At 40.7% G+C, this 20,922-nt stretch overlaps 1 protein-coding gene across 1 annotated transcript in view; it reads left to right on the forward strand.

Annotated features, from left to right (window-relative positions):
• Window positions 1–20,922, forward strand: part of LOC128515911 (Fc receptor-like protein 3) — a gene marked incomplete at its 5' end in the record, with an annotated part of 70,879 nt that overhangs the window by 31,778 nt on the left and 18,179 nt on the right. The window lies entirely within an intron of this gene.

Here is a 20,922-nt window from a genome sequence, read left to right on the forward strand (position 1 = left end):
TTTGTGTTCCAGATGTTCCAACATAAAATGGAGTACAATAGCCACTGTAATGGTCCAGTGTGGGTGGTATGGTATTGTTTGATTTTTTTGAGGATGGGAACTATTAAAGATTTTTTGAAGCATGATGGCACCCATAATGGTGAGTGACAGATTAAAGATGGTGGTGAAGACCTCCACCAGTTAATCATCTGCTACATTAGTATATACCTGATACAATATCCTTAGCCTAGCCTTCACGCATGCCCACTTGCCTCTCTTCCACCTCCGCTCACAATGTCTCCTTTACTGCCGCAAGAGTTCCTGGTGGTGATCTAGCTATCTCAGGTGGGATAAAAACATTGGGCCGAGGTGGTATACGACACCACTAGCCCTGAGGAGTCATCATTGCTGTACGACTATGTACTAGACAATATTAACAAATTATACAAACTGGGGTAATAACAGAGTCAAGATCTAAATGGGCAGCATAAGTCAATACACAGAAAGTTAGATACAAGATAGCAAAACACAATAACAATCCAAGCAGTTGACATTGTTTAAATACAGGTTCTGGAAGTGCTTGTCCAATGGTGGAAGTAGGGCACACAGATTCAGCGATCGCTAGTCTAATAGTGACACAAGAGGCAGGAGTAAGGCACACATCACCGACCCCTCCAATCAGCACCTCTCTCCAAAGTAGAGGCAAATCGAACCTAATTGATAGAGAGAGACACACCTAAGAGGGTAGGCAACAAAAAGAATATACGTCTGGAACGAAACAACGTTAAAGGTAGATTATTACAAGTAGATTATTATATCTGGCACATGACTGTTCATCATAACGTCATAACTTTTACTCAACATTTTAATTTGGCAGCTAAGACTCTCAGTTCAGATATTTTACACTCCCACACCTCAGACTGCTGCGGATATGTATGCTCTAATGATCCGCGTTTTATCTCATTGCCGCATTCCACATCACTGCATTAATTAGCACCATGGGACAAAATGGTTTTAAACTTCCTGCAGAAAGAATGATCTGTCCATACATCTTTGAAGATTCAGTTTACATAATTTTGGAGTAAGCCATGCTGTGTTGCACATTTGTTTGTGTTCCGTGAGGATTTGGGCACTTTATAGGGGCATTACAGTCTTTTGTGTCTTTCCCATACTCTGTGTATTTATGGTAAACTATCGCGTTGATTGGCTCTGTTGAGTGACTCATATGGCCACGTCTACTTTGAAGGCAAAAGAGCAGTATTCGTCTGAAAAAGCAATGGCTACTGTGAGGTAATCGGGCACAAAACTGCTCATAACTTCCCTCCTATTGAACATTTTGATTTACTTTATGGTGCAGATTTAACTTCAAGCGAATACCAAAGGACTGGCAAAATTTCATTAATTTCTGTCGAGCCAGTTTTGTGTGATGCTGTGACAAACATTCAGAGATACAGACATACTGACACACATTGGAGGACCCAAAACCAATGTCTGGTCTGTGCATTAAAAGTAAAGATTCGTTTGAAAGAGCGAGTTCTGACCAATGTACATAAGTTTTCTTTTATTTATATAGATTACTTACAAGCTTCAATCATGGTACATAATTTATATAGCAATCTCATATTTTTCACCTAGTTATTAAAACCAAAAGTATTCACTGGTCATTGGATACTATTTTTTTTAATGTGAGAAGTTTTGTCATGAAAATTCTAATGTAGAAATGCAAACCAGCCTGGTCACTTTCTACATCTGGCCACTCAGTCATTAAAGAAGAAAAACAAAAAAATATATATATATATTTATAATAATAGTAAAATGAAACCCTGCATGGTGCTTGTTGACCGCTAGGTGTAGTAATAACTTTAGAATCAAAGTGGCAAAAATTACCAAATGAGTCTGATCCCAGTGATAAGACGAGAAAAATCACTGCAGAAATTCAGAAAAGCCATGAGTTTATAGACTTTGGAAGTGACCTGACTCCTGCACCCCCATGGCACTGTCCCCATTAACGTCTATTTAGTATTTAGTGTACTTTTCTCACTAAATAGGACTTAAGCTTTCATAATTATATACAATACCCACAAACTAGAGTGTCACATTTCAACAGTTCTACTACCAACAAAATGTGTTTGAAGACTCCAGACTGTGATTGCTGTTTGTTTGTACTAATATCTGTATTAACTGTGTGTACATCTGCCTCTCTGGATCTTTAGTTAATGCTTTATGAAATAAGATGAGACATAACTTATGTAACACATCTAAGGTTTGGACATCAAAACAATAGCAGAACCTTATCACACCCTAAAAAATGCTGGGTTAAAAACAACCCAATCTGAGTTGTTTTTAACCCAGCTGCTGGGTAACTATTGGACTAACTACATGCTGGGTTAATTTAACCCAGCAAAATGGGTTATTTTTTTAACCCAGCAAAATGGGTTAAATATTCAACCCAAATGCTGGCTCATATTTAACTATAATGCTGGGTTAATTCTACCACATAAATTGGTTATTATTATTTTCATGTTTTACAGTAAATCTGTAAAAAGAAAAAAAAAAACTACCCACGTCTATTAAACAGCTAAACTCCTTTGATATACTGGTTTATTACAAAACAAAAACTTAAAAGTTTTGCAAACCATACATATATGCAATAAACAACATCCTATTAAATGTTCATAGAAAAAAACGTATATTTTTCAAAAGCACAAGAACAGATAATCAACAGCGACATCATTACTATACTATTACTCACAAGGGCAGAATGGAGTAATAACACAAATAGGCTGAGGCAGCTTCTACAGAGCAGGATCTCTCTGTGACATAAGATATCTTTTCTGCAGTACAAAACTATCCAGCCCTGGTCTCGTTTTAACATATAAACACTGTCTATGTCTTTTCAAGTAGGCCTCGCTATTTCATAGCAACATTACAAAAAGTCCTATACAGGAGCACACTGCTTTGAATAGTTAATGTCAAAAATATAAAAAACCTTGAAGCACACATCAACCGCCCCAAGTAGTGTGCATTGCTCCAGAGCCTGTCCCACCAGAATGACGAATGCCTGAGAGCAGCGCTGGTCATTATCTCCCAACGTCAGGATGTACAGTAGAGGTACGGCCTTGACACTTCAGCCTGCTGGAGGTACTCCACCATGTTGGTGCCAACCTTAGAAAAAAATGAAAGAAAGTTAAAAATGTGTTTAATAACAAAGATTAAACTGAATAAGACTATCAATTTAATGTGTAATGGGATTTATACTAAATAAAAAAATTACAAAGCTAGGGTATAGGTAACCTGAAACAAAAACATGGAGACAGCTACTACCAAAAATAAAACAGCAAAATAAGCATGGCTTTTGGGATACAGCTCATATATATTCATATATATATATTATTTATTTATTTATTTATTTATTTATTTTTTGTCAGACTAGTTAATCTTGTGGTCTGCGTTGATTTTAAGCTAATTACCGAGGAAATGCATTGTCATAGCTGGGGTCATACTGGCACATTACAATCACCCAAATATTAATACTTCCATCTAGTAGTTATCTGTACAGCTGACTGATAGTTAATTAAGTCTGAGTCACAAGCAACTTTGGTTAAAGAGGGCTACCTGGTTAGCCTACATGCAGCAGTCATATTTGCATACTTGCCAAAGGGGGAAAGGTGTAAAATATTGTTATAACTTGGGAGAAACGCGGGAGAATTTTGACCGCGGATTAAATTACTAGCTAGAGAAAAACAGGAGGGTTAGAAGGTGTGTATATTTGTGAGAGGTCAGTGTTTTGTAACACCACAGCATTTTATTGTCTCAAACAATGAGATTAATAAAGTTCTAATGTTAATGTGGTTGCTAACGCTAGCAACCTAACTAAATGTTAGCGTCATGCTAATACTACAGTTACAGTTTCGTCACCCTGCAAACATTCTACAGAGAAAGATAAAAAGCTCAGAAATCTTATCCGTTTCCTTCACACACAGGTGGGGTTCTTTGGCTAACTACTGTATAGCAGCTATTGTCAGCTAAATTATCTTACCTCAGACCAGCCTGAAAGTTTGAGTGTAACCTTAACACGGTAACAGTAATAAATGTTATATATAGTAATAATTTTTCAGTCATATGTGACTTAGGTGAGTGAACATGTGTATACAGACCTTGTATTTAACTAATTTTCCCTTAAATGAACCGTCATCAGCGGTGTGGGAGCTCAAGAGAGACACGAAGCTCTGACTGACAGCCGCTGAATCCACCGGTGAACGTTGGGGGAAGGGCCACCAAACTTCAACCCAGCAGCTGGGTTACACAAAAACTACTCAACTCTCTGTAAATAACCCAGAAAAATGACCCAACAGAGGCAACCCAGCGCTTGGGTAGAAAAAACAACCCAGCGTTTTTTTTAGTGTGCAGAAAGGGTAAAATCTGATTTGCTCCAACAAATTATTACACAAGATTTTTTCATCTAACCTCACACAACCTTTATTCTATCCAGGTACAATATCACTTTACCAAACATCATAATATTTTTATGCAACAAAGAACAGAACCAACAATTATGAACAGGGCTGAATGTTGAAGTGGACAAAGCCTGATGCTCTCTCTCTCTCTCTCCCTCTAAGACCACAGGAAGTGTCAAGGCTTTATCTTCTACATAAGTTCTCTGTCAGTCAGTCATTGGAGAGACAGGATGGAGCTAAAACCACAACCTATGATGCTCTGTGAGTTCTCTTTGTGTCTTTATTAGCGTGAGTAGTGTGGTATAAAGTTGCTCATCTGAGATTATTGTATAGTACTGCGGGAGCTAAGGAATACTGAAACACAGAGTTTAAATAATTGTGAGGTGAGTAATCAGAAAGGTTTGTCAAAACCTAACAAACTGTTAGTGACAGGCCTTTGCCTTCCAATTAATGTCTGTGCCTTAAAACCTTTAAACCTACACAACCATTTTAGTTGCTATGATGATCTGTGCAATGAAAAATCTCAGAAAAGCAAAGTAACTGCAATGCACACTAATACCAAACTAATGCACAGTAATGTTGTTTTAAAAGAAGTTATCAATATTTAATAATTAGTTAGGTTGAGGCTGAAACAGATAAAGGCTGTTGTGGTTATGATTTTTTTCTACATAACTGGTGTGAACTGTGAAGAAAGGAAGGAGGTGTGAATGTGTGGTTACTGAAGCAAAACTATTGTGGATAAATATAACTTCACTATTTATTGTCTTTCTTATGTAATGATACTTATTGTTTTGATTTTACTTATTGATGTGGTGTTTACTGATGTGTTTTATTTACTTAGGGGTGTAAAAGTTCCCCATTTGTATTAAATTCTAAATTATATTGCTTCTTTACGTTTATTATTTTCCACCATTTATATTAATAAATTAACATTTTTTTTAATTTCATTTTTATTGCACCTTCCACTTTTGCCTTTTTTCCATTTTTTGGTTCTAGTTTCTTTATCTAAAAACAACAAGCGGAATCCATCCATGCCAGATCTGAGTATCCACTAACAACAAAACCCTGACTTAAATATATTATCATGGCTAATGTTTAGCTTGTTCAATGTGTAGAGTGCAGGATGTTTAGAAATTCTTCCTTTGTGGTTACTAATAACTTTATTTGTGATATGTGAGTATTAGTTAGCACTTTAAAGGAGAAGATTAGACAGCATTAGAGGAGCATTAGAGGAGCAGATCCAGGCTTTAGAGATAGTTAGAAAGCATGAGAGTAGCATTATTAGCAGTGAAAAGTCTGGGTGCCGCAGGCAGAAATATCCAGCCCCAGACTCCGGCATTAGAGACCTCACAGTGGGGCGAGTGGGCGACGACTCTGAGGGATACCCACTGAGAAACCTGAAAGAGCCCTGGTTATAGGAGATTTGTGAAATTGAGGCATGTGAAATTAGCTAGGCCTTTAGGGGTGCCAGCTGCAGGGGTGTTTAGATCAGGTAAGGCAGGTATCCCAGTTTCCCCCTCAGTCCAAAGGCATTGCAAATTTGGTTAATTAGCTTTTCCAAATTGCCCATAGTGTGTGAGTAGGTGTGTGTGCTTGTGCCATTTGCTGGATTGGCACACAATCCTAGGTATATCCCCACCTAGTACTCCGAGTCCCCTGGTGACTATCCCGCGACCCTGTAAAGGATTAATGGTATAGAGAATGAGTGAGCGAGAGTGGCTGAATCAACTAATTTGGCAGTTGGTACTGATCCAAACCATAAACTAAAATTGCAATTAATTTGAGAATACAGTTGTATGTCTCAGCAAAGCCAGATGAGAAAACCCATCTTAATAAAGTTGACCAATGTGTGAAGGACCTTAGATACTGGATGCTAATTAACTTCCTTCTGCTTAATCCCGACAAAACAGACTTACTGGCATTAGGGCCAAATGTAGCTCTAATCACACTCTGGATGGCCTTTCTGTTTTATTGTGTACAACAGTAAAATACCTTGGTGTGATTATAGATTCCAATCTTTCATTTGAAGCTCATGTAGGTAATATTACCAGGATAGCATTTTTAATCTCAAAAATTGTTGCCCAGATAAGGAATGATTTGAAGAAGAACTTTTTCATGCTTTTTTCACCTCTAGGTTGGAATATTGTAATACCTTACTGTCTGGATGTTCAACTAGATACATAAATAAGCTCCAGCTAGTCCTCACTAGTACCAGAAGATACAAGCACATCACCCCTATCTTATTCACACTGCATTAGCTCCCAGTGAAATTTTGCATTGATTTTAGTATAAATAAAATGCGCTATACAAATTGAATTGAATTGTGTGGTACTTATTGTCTGTAAAAATCACATGCCAGAAAACTTTGAGATGTTTCCACAAAATTTAGTGAAGAGCTTTTAATGCATTTAAAGCTCTGCACTAAATTTGTAGAGACATCTCAAAGTTCTTAAATAAAAAAGAGAAACAAAATTTACATAAAAAACAAGTAGCTCAAAAAAGTCCCAAATTATTTAAGTATGCTTGCAGCAGACTAATGATTAGCATACTTGAAGTTTGCTATTTTAAAACAACTAATTCTGGTGTGTATTTAAGTTGTAATTAAATTGTATAAAAGCACAATTTTAAGTCTATTAAGTATACTTTTGTGTGCTAAAGTGGAACAACTTTAAGTATACTTAGTACGCTTAAAGTATATGGCTGTGTGTGTACTAACATACATACCTGACAGTAATTAATACAATTTAAGTAAATATTTAATGTATTATAAGTACATTACAGCTATTTTTACTGTGTTACAAATACATGATTAATATACTATAAGTATATTCTTATTGCAGCAGTAGCATGTTGTTATACTTCTGGTCAATTACAAACTGTGGGAAACTGTGCTTTTTCCGGCTGTCAGTCGGACTTTTGGCATCTGCCGCCTTAATGCGAGTGACCCGGGGCACGGCCTATGTACCTGTCTTCAATGTAGGTAAGACTGACGTAATGCTTTTCCAGAACTCAGTTTTTGGCACCTTGCACCATGCATTTATTGTGAGCTTGCCCCGTGGTGGGACAGAATGTAATTCAGTTTCTGTGTCCATGAATTTACAGACATCTGTTGTTCTTCCTTCAGTAGTGAAACAAATTAAAAGTCTCAATCTGTCTGTGTTGAGTCTAAACAGAACCAGGTAAGATCCCTGATGTCAAAATTTCATACAGTTTTTTCCTGCGCACGAAGGTGATTTGGGATGTACCCAGCTCCTTTCTCGTGACATCCTTTTGACAGATTTGGTCCCAGTTTGTCAACAGTACCGGCGAAATACCGCCGTCAGAGTATGAGGTGGTAAAAACACACATAAACCAGCTACTAGAAATTAACATTATCACAGGAAGTTGTAATCCATATGCCTCTCCCATTGTGTTGGTCAAAAAGAAGGATGGTACGCTGCGCATGTGCGTAGATTACCATCAGTTTAATGCAAAAACTTAAAAAGACGCCTTCCCCTTCCGCCTTACCCGGATAGAAGAAACTTTGGATTCACTGACAGGGGCCCGGTGGTTTTCCACCACGGACCTTGCCAGTGGCTACAGTCAGGTTTCTGTTACTGAGGACGATATACATAAGACTGCTTTTTGTACACCCTTCGGTCTGTTTAAATGGAATCGCAATTGCCCCAGGCACCTTTCAGAGGTTGATGGAGAGTTTGTTTGAGGATCAGCAGTGCCAGTCCCTCCTTTTGTACTTAGACAATATAGTAATGTTTTCCTCTTCTGTGACACAACATCTACGTAGATAGGTTGGAGTCGGCTGGAGCGAAAGGGGCTAAAGGCTAACGGCGAAGTTAGCTAAGTGTGTGTTTTTCCAACAGGAGGTAAGTTATTTGGGACATATAATCTCTGCCAAAGGGATGTTGGCAGACCTAAGTAAAATAGAGGCAGTGAAACAATGGCAACGCCCAACGGGGGTGGCAGAGCTTCGGTCATTCCTTGGGTTTGGAAGTTATTATAGGCAGTTTGTAGAGGGTTTTGCCAAGTTGGCGGCCCCTCTACACCGTCTGGTAGCTAAATTGGCGGGTCTTAAGTCCAGGGTTCGCGCAGGGTTAAGGTTTGGGGTGGCTTGTACAGAGCAGTGCCAGGCGAGCTTTGATAAACTGAAGAGCAGGCTCACTTCTGCCCCTGTATTGGCTTATGCTGATTTCTCCCTACCCTTTATCTTGGAAGTGGATGGTAGTCATGGAGGTTTGGGAGCAGTTCTGTCCCAGGAACAGGGAGGAAAGGTGCAGCCTATAGCTTATGCTAGTCGCAGCCTTAGGCCCACTGAGCGCATTATAATAAACTATAGTTTTATGAAGTTGGAATTTTTGGCCCTTAAGTGGGCCATGACTAAGAAGTTAAGAGAATATTTGCTGGGGCAGAGGTGTGTGGTCTTTACTGATAATAACCCCCTCAGCCACCTGGCTACAGTGAGTGAGCAGCAGTGGGCTGCGCAGTTGGCCTCTTTTGATTTTGAACTAAGGTATCGTTCTGGGAGGAGCAACCGGAATACAGATGCTCTTTCACAACAGGGTCCTTCTATTTAGGGCGAGTTGCTGGAGGTACTACCTGGTACAGCACTTCCTACTGTGGTAAGGCAGGCTGGTGAGATGGGGATGGGTTCTGAAGCAGCAGTCACGGTGCTGCCTGGTTTGGCTGTGGATATGCGGTCATTACAGGATGAGGACCCTGTTATAGGTGAGGTGTTAAGGTTTTGGAGGCGGGGAGCCCCACTTAACTTAGGGGAATGTTGACAGTTACCCAAGGTTGTGGTGACTCTCTTGCGACAATGGGGTGCGCTGTGTGAGAAGGATGGGGTATTGTACCGTCGAGTGTTTCGTTCGGATGGTGGAGAAGAGGTGTTGCAAGTGGTGTTATCAGCACTATTACACCAGGGGGTGGAACGCACCACTGAGTTGGTGCTCAAACAACCACGACAGCGTTGTTTTTGGCCCGGCCTGATAGCCGATGTGGTACAATGGTGTCGAGAGTGCGGGAGGTGTCAGTCTTCAAAGGATACAGAACCTCTTTCCAAAAGCTTTATGGGCCATCTGTTGGCCTTGAGGCCGAATGAAATATTGGCCCTTGATTGCATTGTGTTAGAACCCACCCGGTCAGGATTGGAAAACGTGCTGGTAATATCGGATGTTTTTACAAAGTATACTTTGGCTGTGTCTACACAAAACCAACGGGCAGAGACAGTGGCCCAGGTTTATGTGGGAGAGTGGTTCCACAAGTTTGGTGTCTATTTTGATCAGGGCCATAATTTTGAGTCCTCCTTGGTATAGCAGCTTTGTGCACTGTATAAGGTGAAAAAATCATGTACCACTCCTTACCATCTAACAGGGGATGGGCAGTGCGAGTGTTTTAATGGGATGTTGCACAATCTTTGCCCTGCCAGAAAAAGGGACTGGGCCTCATGATTTCCACAAGTACCGTTTTATTATAACAATACCCCTCATCAGACGACTGGTGACTTCCCATTCTTTTTAATGTTTGAGCAAGAACAAAGTCTCCTTGTGGACTTCCTCTTGGGTAAAGCCCAGGAGATTTGAGTTTGTGGTATGCATGAGTGGATGAGGGAGCACCAGGCTAGGCTTAAGGTGGTATTTGAAGGAGCATGGAGGTGGCAGACTGGAAGCTGCAGCGGGCCCCCGTAAGGCACAATATGATGCCCATGATATACCACTGTGGGAGGTTCAGTTGGTTTACCTGCATGAATATGGCGCCAGAGGTCATCATAAGATTCAGGATTTGTGGAGCCCTGTGGTGTGTCAGGTGGTAAGGGCCCCCAAGGTGGGTGGAGCAGTATATGCCATCGCACCAGTGGATGATTTGGGGAAGGTTAGATGTGTCCATCGGTCTGCCTTGAAGGCCTGGATCCGGAAGGATGGTGCAGTTTCAGTCCCCAACCGTCCCCCCACTTTGGAAAACAAGGCGCCGACAGCAGAAGTTTTAGGGGAAGAAACTGATCTGTTTATGGTGGTGCCAGAATTTCCTCCGGTACAAGCCCCCCAGATACAGGTTTTCCTGGATACTATTAGGTCACCAAGTAGGCCTGTAAATGCTAACAAGGGGATCACAGTTATTGAGACCTTGAGGCTCCTAATTCTGTATTAAGTGCATTACCAGGGCCTGTGCACTTGTCAGGGAGTCAATTAGGTGGTCAGAGTACTTCTTTGCGAAGAACAGGGCGGATAACTGCGGGCCATCATTCAAATCTGTATCAGTTACCACGTGCTGCAGCCGAAGGCATGAGGACTGTTATAACACCAAGCCCTGTCTCAAATAAGATTTCTGTTTAGTTTAGGCCATGGGACATGGATATGGAGTAGTCTAAGGGTATGTTTTATTTAGTCATCGTTGGAACACAGATAAAAAAAAAATAGGGGGTAGAATGTGGCAGGATAAGCGATTGTTTTGATTTGTGATTTGGTTGGGGTGTGGTTATCTGATTAACGAGGGGAACGCAGTCTATTTAAGGACCCTTATTTTGACTGGTGGGGACGTGTTTGTGGTGTCTGGGTCCTCTTCAACCTGGCGGGTTATTTTTCATTCCTGGTTCCTGGTTGTTAAGTTTAATGCTCATGGAATTGGTGGCATGGCCGTGTGGAATATCCATGGGAGAGCACGCTTTTAGTCATAGCTGTTGGGCTGGTAGCTACGGTGTGGGCGTGCTGATTAAGTCTCTTTTTTTTCTATTTTTTTTAAATTTTATTTGTTTTTATGTTTAGTTTTTGTTTTGTGTGGATGGAAGTGTCCTTATTGGCCGATTGTTTTGCATGTCTGCTTTGTGTATTATGTTGTGACTGTGCGAGTGTTTATGTTGTTCTTGTCTCTTTTTGGTTATGTTAATTTGGTGCATTTAGGCACCGGTCTCGGTTGTATATAGGACTGGGAGACGACTTGGTGCCTTGGCCCATATACTATTGAGTCTGTTTGTTTATATTTTTTTTCTTGTTTTTGATGTGATTATTGTTCAGTGTGGATAGTGTAGACTTTGTTTTATTTTTGTGTGCGTGTTGTTGTTGTGTTCTTTTTCTTTCCTTATTGTTTTGGTCAGGAGCCAGGCACGCTGCAGGACAGGGAAGGCTGGCTGCATACTTTTGCGGTGTGTGGTTGACCGAGTGCAAGTGTGCAGGGATTTTACGGTTGCCACATTAGCATTGGGGGGGAAATTGGAGCATTTTTACAAATTTTGGTTTGCACTTTCCAACTAACATTTGGTAATGCCTCAATATAGTGCTGTTATTACTTCTTAAGCATTGGTATGAACTCCTTGTCACAGTCAGGCCAGGCTCCGAAAGCAATTAGACACCACACCCTATATTTCCAGAATTTTAATCAATATCACCTGTCACCAATCAACAGCAACGCATAAAACCACACTCAGGTGTCCAGGCTCGTATCTACGAAGTAAGAAGAATAAATAGTGTAAAGTGACTTATCTTGTACTCTCGTTTCCAAAAGCAGGCCCTGGTTCCAGCTCCAATTGGTTTCTTACCATTGTGGCACATTGTGTACTCCTCTCCAAGTCTCATCAGTCTGGGTTCCTGACACTCCATCTCCTTGTCATCCGCAGAAAGTAAAACATACCGTTTATCCTTACTCCTCCATTAGCTTCCTTTAAATTCCTGCTCCTACGTGCCCTCATAGCTTCAGAATTAAAATAAACTAATTCATATTATTACTCACAGAAGCCCGGACCTTACATAAAACCTAAAGATGAGTGAGCCAGACCCAGTTCTGGAGCTGGTGAAAACACTTCGGCAAGCACTGCTCACTGTAACACAGACGCCATTACAGAACCCCGCCACCGGAGCATCTGTAATGCGCCGATGCTCCCAATTTCCAGCCCTATGGCGCGACCAGCGCCCTTCTCTGGAGCTTAGGGGAACTGCAAGGGTATTTTACTACAGTGCTCCCTAGCGTTCTCCATGCAACCGGCATCCTTTCCCACAGATGAGGCAAAAATTGCTTTTATTATCTCTCTCCTGTCAGGACAAGCACTACAATGGGCTGAATCCTTTTGGTCACATGGTGGACCATTGAAACAATCCTATGACCGCTTCATAGACCATTTCAAGGAAGTTTTCGAACGAACTGACAGCGAGGCCTCCGCAGGAGAACAGTTATACCAGCTTAAACAAGGTAACCGATCTGTTCAAGATTATACCCTACAGTTCCGTACTCTAGCAGCAGCAAGTGGATGGAACAAATAGGCCCTCATAACTGCATACTGTCAGGCATTGGAACCCAAGGTTCGGCACATACTAGCCACTTACGATGACGATATTGGGATAGAACGATTTATGCAACTCTCCACCCACTGTTCAGCCCGCCTTGCTGCATATCGTACCAGAACTGAAAACACGACCGTCCCTCTTCCTCACCCACCTATGATGTTTAAAAATCCAGAACCTCAGGAGGAACCTATGCACGTGGACAGGGGTAGGATCACCTCAGTGGAAAGACAAAGACGGCTGACCTAGGGTCTCTGCCTGTACTGCGGTAACGTGGGGCATCTCAAGGCTGAGTGCCCCATTCGTCCTCTTTGTCCCGTGGTGAGTGCATTTTTAAATAATATAGACAATTTACGACCACTTACTACAAATGTAAGCCTTACTGCAGCTCATCTGTTACAGTGGCAGCTCTCCTGACTCGGGGTCAGCCGGTAATTTTATCTCCGAAGACCTTTGCCAACACCTTAAGATCAAGACAGTCCCAACACAAAAGTACTACCAGATCTATTCCATAACTGAAAACCCTTGTCCTGAAGATCAGTTCATCAGCTCGCTGGTCCTGTCACCCTCCAGATTGGTCTGTTTCATCAGGAAGAAACCAAATTATTGGTATTAGAAGAATCAACTTCGGACATCATCCTGGGACGTCCATGGTTAGTCAAACACAACCCAACCCTCTCTTGGACCACTGGAGAAGTACTTAAGTGGGGAAAGAACTGCTCCCCTACCTGCTTCCCTACACTACCATTAAAAATTCACCTGTTGAAACTCCAAACTACCTCAATCGAGAGGCCAGTTGAAAAACAATCAGTCAAGATCCCTCCTCAGTACTCCTCCTTTGCGGACATCTTCTGCTCCAAAAGGGCCGCCCAATTGCCACCACATAAGCCATGAGATTGTGCGATCAACCTGCTCCCAGGTGAACTGTTGGGTCATGGACGGATTTGTCCCCTTTCGCTCCCAGAAAAAAAAGCCATGGACATGTACATTGCTGAGGCTATACAACAGGGCTACATTCGCCCATCTACTTCTCCAGCAGCGTCCAGATTTTTCTTTGTGGCCAAGAAAGATGGTGGACTAAGGCCCTGCATAGACTTCCATACTCTAAACCAAGCTACGATTAAATTTCACTACCCCTTACCCCTGGCCCCGCAGCATTAGAATGTCTCAGCAGGGCCAAATTCTTCACAAAGCTCGACCTCAGAAGTGCCTACAACCTGATTTGCATTCGTGACACCTACTGGCTATTATGAATATCGAGTGATGCCCTACGGTCTGGTCAACGCCCCTGCCGTCTTCTAGAATTTCATGCATGAGGTATTTCGAGACTTCCTTTATCTTTTCGTCATTGTGTACATCGACGACATCCTAATCTTTTTCGGGTCAGAGACAAAACATTTCCATTACGTCACGAAAGTACTCACAAAGTTACGGGAATTCCAACTATTCATTAAGGCAGAAAAATGTTTGTTTCACCAACCGTCGGTTCACTTTCTTGGTTACATTCTTAATCACAAGGGAGTAAAAATGGACGAAGGAAAAGTGTCAACCATTACCAACTGGCCCGAACCCACGACCATCAAGGAACTACAACGATTCCTGGGTTTCTCCAACTTTTACAGAAGATTCATAAGAAACTACAGCAAGCCCACTAACGTCACTACTCCGCGGGAAATTAAAGTCATTACAGTAGAGCCCCCCGTAGCTTCCTCCGATTTTCAGAGATTGAAACAAACCTTTATGTCTGCACCGGTCTTTATTCACCCAAATCCTGAAATACCTTTTGTGGTGGAAGTGGACGCTTCGACAACTAGAGTAGGCGCCATTCTCTCCCAAGAACAAGGAAAAACCCCTGCTATACACCCATGCGCCTTCTTCTCGCGAAAATTCAGCCAGGTGAAAAGAAACTATGACATTGGAGATTGTGAGTTACTGGCAATTAAGATGGCATTAGAGGAGTGGAGACACTGGCTGGAGGGAGGCGCTCGCTCTTTCCTGGTACTAACCGATCACAAGAATTTACAATATTTAAGAGGAGCAAAAAGACTCAATCTGCGACAGGCAAGGTGGGCCATGTTTTTTACCCGCTTTAATTTCAAAATATCCTACCTACCGGTTAACAAGAACACCAAAGTGGACGCTCTGTCTAGATTACATGCAACCAGTGAGTTAGAAGAAGAACCTGTATCCATCCTTCCAGAAGAAATCTTTGTCAAATCCATCCAATGGCAACACCCCACATCTATCTCAGAACCGGCATCGACTACTCCACCAGACTGTCTCACCCCCTTTTAGTGTATTCTGGGCTACCAGCCACCATTATTTCCCTGGAATGGGGAGCCGTCTGACCTCCCAACTGTCGATTACTGGTTCCGGGAAACTAAGAGAGTCTGAGAAGAAGCACATCACCATCTGCAGAGAGCACTCTGAGAGAGAGTACTCTCGTTTCCAGAAGCAGTACCTGGTTCCAGCTCTGAGTGGTTTCTTACCATTGTGGCACATTGTGTACTTCTCTTCAAGTCTCGTCAGTTTGGGTTCCCGACACTCCATCTCCTCATCATCCGCAGAAAGTAAAACATATTGTTTATTCTTACCCCTCTGTTAGTTTCCTTCAAGTTCCTGCTCCTACATGCCATCATAGCTTCAGAATTCAAATAAACTCATTCGTATTATTACTCACTATCGTGTGGAGTCTGTTTTCATTACACTCCTTACCTGTTCAGAATCATTTAGCGGCCAAAGATTCCCATATTAAAAAAAATATTTTAGTGACAGAAGTGATATTGTAAGGAGAGTTGTAAAGATTAAACAAAATTGAAAGATATATTAAAAGTCTAATGCACAATAAAAATGTTTTTTATCTAAATGTTCTTTGATAATTTCTGTTAATTTCAACATAAAATCTAATGACAAATTTCAATTTAAGTAAAGAGTAAAATTTCTTTTGATATTTTTTATATTATTGATGTATTATAATATTTATACATCAAATTTCATTAAATTCTATTTACAATAAAAGCACATTTGACAAGTTACATAAAACCTTTATTTATATTTACAATAAAAATAGTTTTAATTGCAAGGTCCCTTTTTTGTTCTTTCTTTTCACTTTTGTGGGTTTTTTTCTCTTTCACCTTTTTCATTTTTATTTTGTCCTTCCTATACACTCAAAAAAAAAAACTCGTTGAATGAACATAATTAAATTATGGAAAGAATTTTCCACCTGATTTAATGGCTTTCTTTCAGCATTAAGCAATTTTGTTGGCCCAACTTAATGTTCTTAGGTTCAGTCAAATTTATTTTATCAGGTTCATTTAACTTATTTACTACAGCTGCGTCCAACATAATTTAATACTGTTAAAATAAATAAATAGGGTTGGTACAACAAATTTTCAGTTGTAAATTAAGTGGATCCAACTCAAGTAAATTTAAATTTCAAGCCCTGGTCAATAGAATTCTGTGAAGGAAGGAAGCATAAGACAAACGGGATAAAACAGAGATTTTTATTTTACACCAGCAGCAACTTACAAATGAGGTCTCAATTTGAAAAGATGTACAAAACATAAAACACCACAAATAAGTATTAATCATAGAAAAAAAATTAAACACCAGCAGAAACGTTTTGTACTTTATAACTGTATGTTATGACTTTTAAATATGACAAATACGGTTGGTCAGGAAACTCTTAAAGTCAGATGCAGACAGGTCACTTTTCAGTCACAAACTCCTGTGAAAAAATACAGAGATAGATTCAATTAAAATTCATGATTCTTAATTTAGCAAATGAACAATATTTATACTTTGTTCCTCTCGTTTCACAACTCATGAGAACAGACCGAAACCAGAACCGAACCGTAGATTAAGCACGCGCATATAACTGTCGGTATTTTAAGTGTGATTAAAAATACAAGAAATAGCTTAAACCAAAATAACGTGACTAAACATAGGTAAACATGCACAAGCAGGTGACATTTATGTTTGGTCTTTCGTTTCTATTTAGAAAGATGGGAATTAATTCCTGCTTTCCTTTTCCACACGCCCACCAAATGTTTGTCTTCTTAACACAGTGTTCTTTTCTCGTGATATCTTCTCGCAATGTTTGCTCTGATATTTCCGGTTTTCATAGTGACAAGATCTTTGGTTTATCTCTACATGATTAAATCTAATACATGTTAAGTTGTTGAATTTCATGCAAATACAACATAATTTATTCATGTTTATCTTGGAAACATGAAATTATCATGTACAAAACACATATTACATTTTAGTACATGTAACAGGTAGCCAGGTTCATTTTTTTTGAGTGTGTGGAATGACATCAATCCACTATCATACCAGGTGTTGAACTAACAGTAATGTCTATTCTACTGTGCATTTAGGCCCTATATGCAGGATCTAGATATGACTTGGCCATTCTTAAACACTTATTTTCTTTCCAATACTTTATTGACTTACATTTTGATTGTGTTGGAAAGTAAACAATTTCCTAATCCTCAATTGTCCAAAAGAAGCCTGCAGATTTTTGGGCCAGAATATGGGTTGTTGGATCTCGCCATAATCCCTGCTATCCATCCCACTTAAGGAAAGCAGCCCAAAAGGATAATGTTGTCTGTACTTAAATACATATTTCACAGATCATGAACGAGGGTGTATTATTGGAAGTAGTAGTATCACAACCTGTTTGCATGGATTGCCTTGCCTTCATGCTTGTAATCAGAAAAGGAAATGGTTGCAGACAGCGACAAAAATAGCATGTTAACAGAAAGAAGAGAGAGAGAGATTAAAGGCTACAGTGAGCTAATATATTAGTATTAGCTTAGTATTTTTGATACTTAACTTTGTACAGTGCTTTTGTACCTTTAATTAAGTAATAATGTAAATGAAGGAAGACTTCTGCTTTTACTTGAGTGATATTTTACTTAGGGTATCATTACTTTTAATCAAGGGCAGTATTTATGCACTTATCCCACTACTACTAATATGTGTATGTTGAGTTCAATCTTCTTCTTCTTTGTCTTTCGGCTGTTCCCTTTCAGGGGTCGCCACAGCGAATCATTTGCCTCCATCTAACCCTATCCTCTGCATCCTCTTCTCTCACACCAACTAACTTCATGTCCTCTCTCACTGCATCAATAAATCTCCTCTTTGGCCTTCCTCTAGACCTCCTGCCTGGCAGTTCCAACCTCAGCATCCTTCTACCGATATACTCACCATCTCTCCTCTGAACATGTCCAAACCACCTCAATCTGGCCTCTCTGACTTTATCTCCAAAACATCTAATGTGGGTTGTCCCTCTGATAAACTCATTCTTGATCCTATCCATCCTTGTCACTCCCAAAGAAAACCTCAACATCTTCAGCTCTGCTACCTCCAACTCTGCCTCCTGTCTTTTCTTCAGCGCCACTGTCTCTAAGCCGTAGAGCATTGCTGGTCTCACCACTGTCCTGTACACCTTTCCTTTCATTCTCGCTGATACTCTTTTATCGCACAACACACCTGACACTTTTCTCCACCCATTCCAACCTGCCTGTACCTGCCTCTTCACCTCCTTTGAACACTCTCCGTTGCTCTGGACCGTTGACCCTAAGTACTTAAAATCCTGCACCTTCTTTACCTCTGCTCCCTGTAGCCTCACCGATCCTCCTGGGTCCCTCTCATTTACACACATGTATTCCGTCTTGCTGCGGCTAACCTTCATTCCTCTGCTTTCCAGAGCATACCTCCACCTCTCCAAATTTTCCTCCACCTGTTCCCTGCTCTCGCTACAGAGTACAATGTCATCTGCAAACATTATAGTCCAGGGGGACTCCTGTCTTACCTCATCTGTCATCCTGTCCATCACCAGAGCAAACAAAAAGGGGCTTAGAGCCGATCCTTGATGCAGACCCACCTCCACCTTGAACTCTTCTGTCACACCTACAGCACATCTTACCACTGTCCTACAGCTCTCATACATGTCCTGCACCACTCTAACATACTTCTCTGCCACTCCAGACTTCCTCATACAGTACCACAGCTCCTCTCTTGGCACCCTGTCATACGCTTTCTCTAAATCTAAAAAGACACAATGCAACTCCCTGTTACCTTCTCTGTACTTCTCCGCCATCATCCTCAAAGCAAATACTGCATCTGATGTACTCTTTCTAGGCATAAAACCATATTGCTGCTCACAAATGCTCACCTCTGCCCTTAACCTAGCTTCCACTACTCTTTCCCACAGCTTCATTGTCTGGCTCATTAGCTTTATACCTCTATAATTGCCACAGCTTTGCACATCTCCCTTGTTCTTAAAAATTGGCACCAATACACTTCTCCTCCATTCCTCTGGAATCCTCTCACTTTCCAAGATCTTGTTAAACAAACTTGTCAGAAACTCTACTGCCACCTCTCCTAAGCACTTCCATACCTCCACAGGTATGTCATCAGGACCAACAGCCTTTCCACTCTTCATCTTCTTCAACGCCCTTCTCACCTCACTTTTACTAATATTAGCTACTTTCTGTTCCACAACAGTCACCTCTTCTACTCTTTGTTCTCTTTCGTTTTCCTCATTCATCAACTCCTTAAAGTACTCCTTCCATCTTCCCATCACCCTCCTGGCATCTGTCAGTACATTTCCATCTCTATCTTTAATCACTCTAACCTGCTGCACATCCTTCCCATCTCTATCTCTCTGCCTTGCCAACCTGTACAGATCCACCTCTCCCTCCTTACTGTCTAGCCTAGCATACAAGTCCTTATATGCTCTTTGTTTGGCCTTTGCCACCTCTACCTTTACCTTACTCTGCATCTCCCTGTACTCCTGTCTACTCTCTTCAGTCCTCTCAGTGTCCCACTTCTTCTTAGCTAGCCTCTTTCCCTGTATACACTCCTGGACTTCCTCATTCCACCACCAAGTCTCCTTGTCCACTTTCCCCTTACCTGATGATACACCAAGTACCCTCCTACCTGTCTCCCTGATCACATTGGCTGTAGTTGTCCAGTCAACTGAAAGCCCCTCCTGACCACCCATAGCCTGTCTCAACTCCTCCCTAAAGACTTCACAACATTCTTCCTTTCTCAGCTTCCACCACTTTGTCCTCTGCTCTGCCTTTGTCCTCTTCGCCTTCCTCACCACCAGGGTTATTCTACACACCACCATTCTGTGTTGTCTGGCTACACTCTCCCCTACCAACACTTTGCAGTCACTGATCTCTTTCAGGTTACAACGTCGACACAAGATGTAGTCGACCTGAGTGCTTCTACCTCCACTCTTATATGTCACCCTATGTTCCTGCCTCTTCTGGAAAAAAGTATTTACTACTGCCATTTCCATCCTCTTTGCAAAGTCCACCACCATCTGTCCTTCTACATTCCTGTCCTGAAGACCAAACCTGCCCATCACATTTTCATCACCTCTGTTCCCTTCCCCGACATGTCCATTGAAGTCTGCACCAATCACTTCGTTGTATGTTGAGTGCAATCATACACCAAAACATATTTTCATCATGTTCTCTTTTTCTGTTCTGTTTTAGTACTGATTTCACTTCTCCCAGTGTCATATTTTCAAGGTAATTGCATAGAGATTGACTTTTATATATGTTTGTTTGTTTGTTTGTTTGTTTGTTTGTATGTTTCTGCATGTATAATTTGATTTGGAGTTTAAAAAAATGCATTTTTAAAATTAAAATCATGTTCATGTAATTTGATGACAAATAATTTGATGAGTAATAACTCAACTCAGTTATTTTCAGTCTTTCTTTTCATATAAGTTTGTCCCAAGTTGACCTTTTTTTTGTTGTTAATATTCATACATTGTGTAGCTGATATTCTTCTAAATTTTCTTTCAAAAGCAGCTCGCATTAAATAAATAGTATTAATTATTTAACAAAGCCTATGCGCTGCTGAGGGGAACCCTTAAATATCACAAATATCGAAGCTGCACCCTGTAGTCTATGTGTCCTGGAAATTAACACCTAATTCATTTAGGTATGAATTTATGAATGCAATTATGATGAGAGGAATGATTAACCATGAAATTAGTACTTAAGGAATAGCTTCACTGGCTAAATCTACACAGACAACAAGAACCTGGAATATATTAAGTCTGAAAAGAGAATGATAATATAATATAACACCTGAGAACCAGACTGTAGGAGCACTAATGGGAATCTGGACAAACAAATTTGTCAAAAGTCTTCCAGCCACATGGACTCTAAGATCTACGGATGTCTTAGTAA

Source organism: Clarias gariepinus, chromosome 1 (genome assembly GCF_024256425.1).
Source record: "Clarias gariepinus isolate MV-2021 ecotype Netherlands chromosome 1, CGAR_prim_01v2, whole genome shotgun sequence".
Lineage (NCBI taxonomy): Eukaryota > Metazoa > Chordata > Actinopteri > Siluriformes > Clariidae > Clarias > Clarias gariepinus.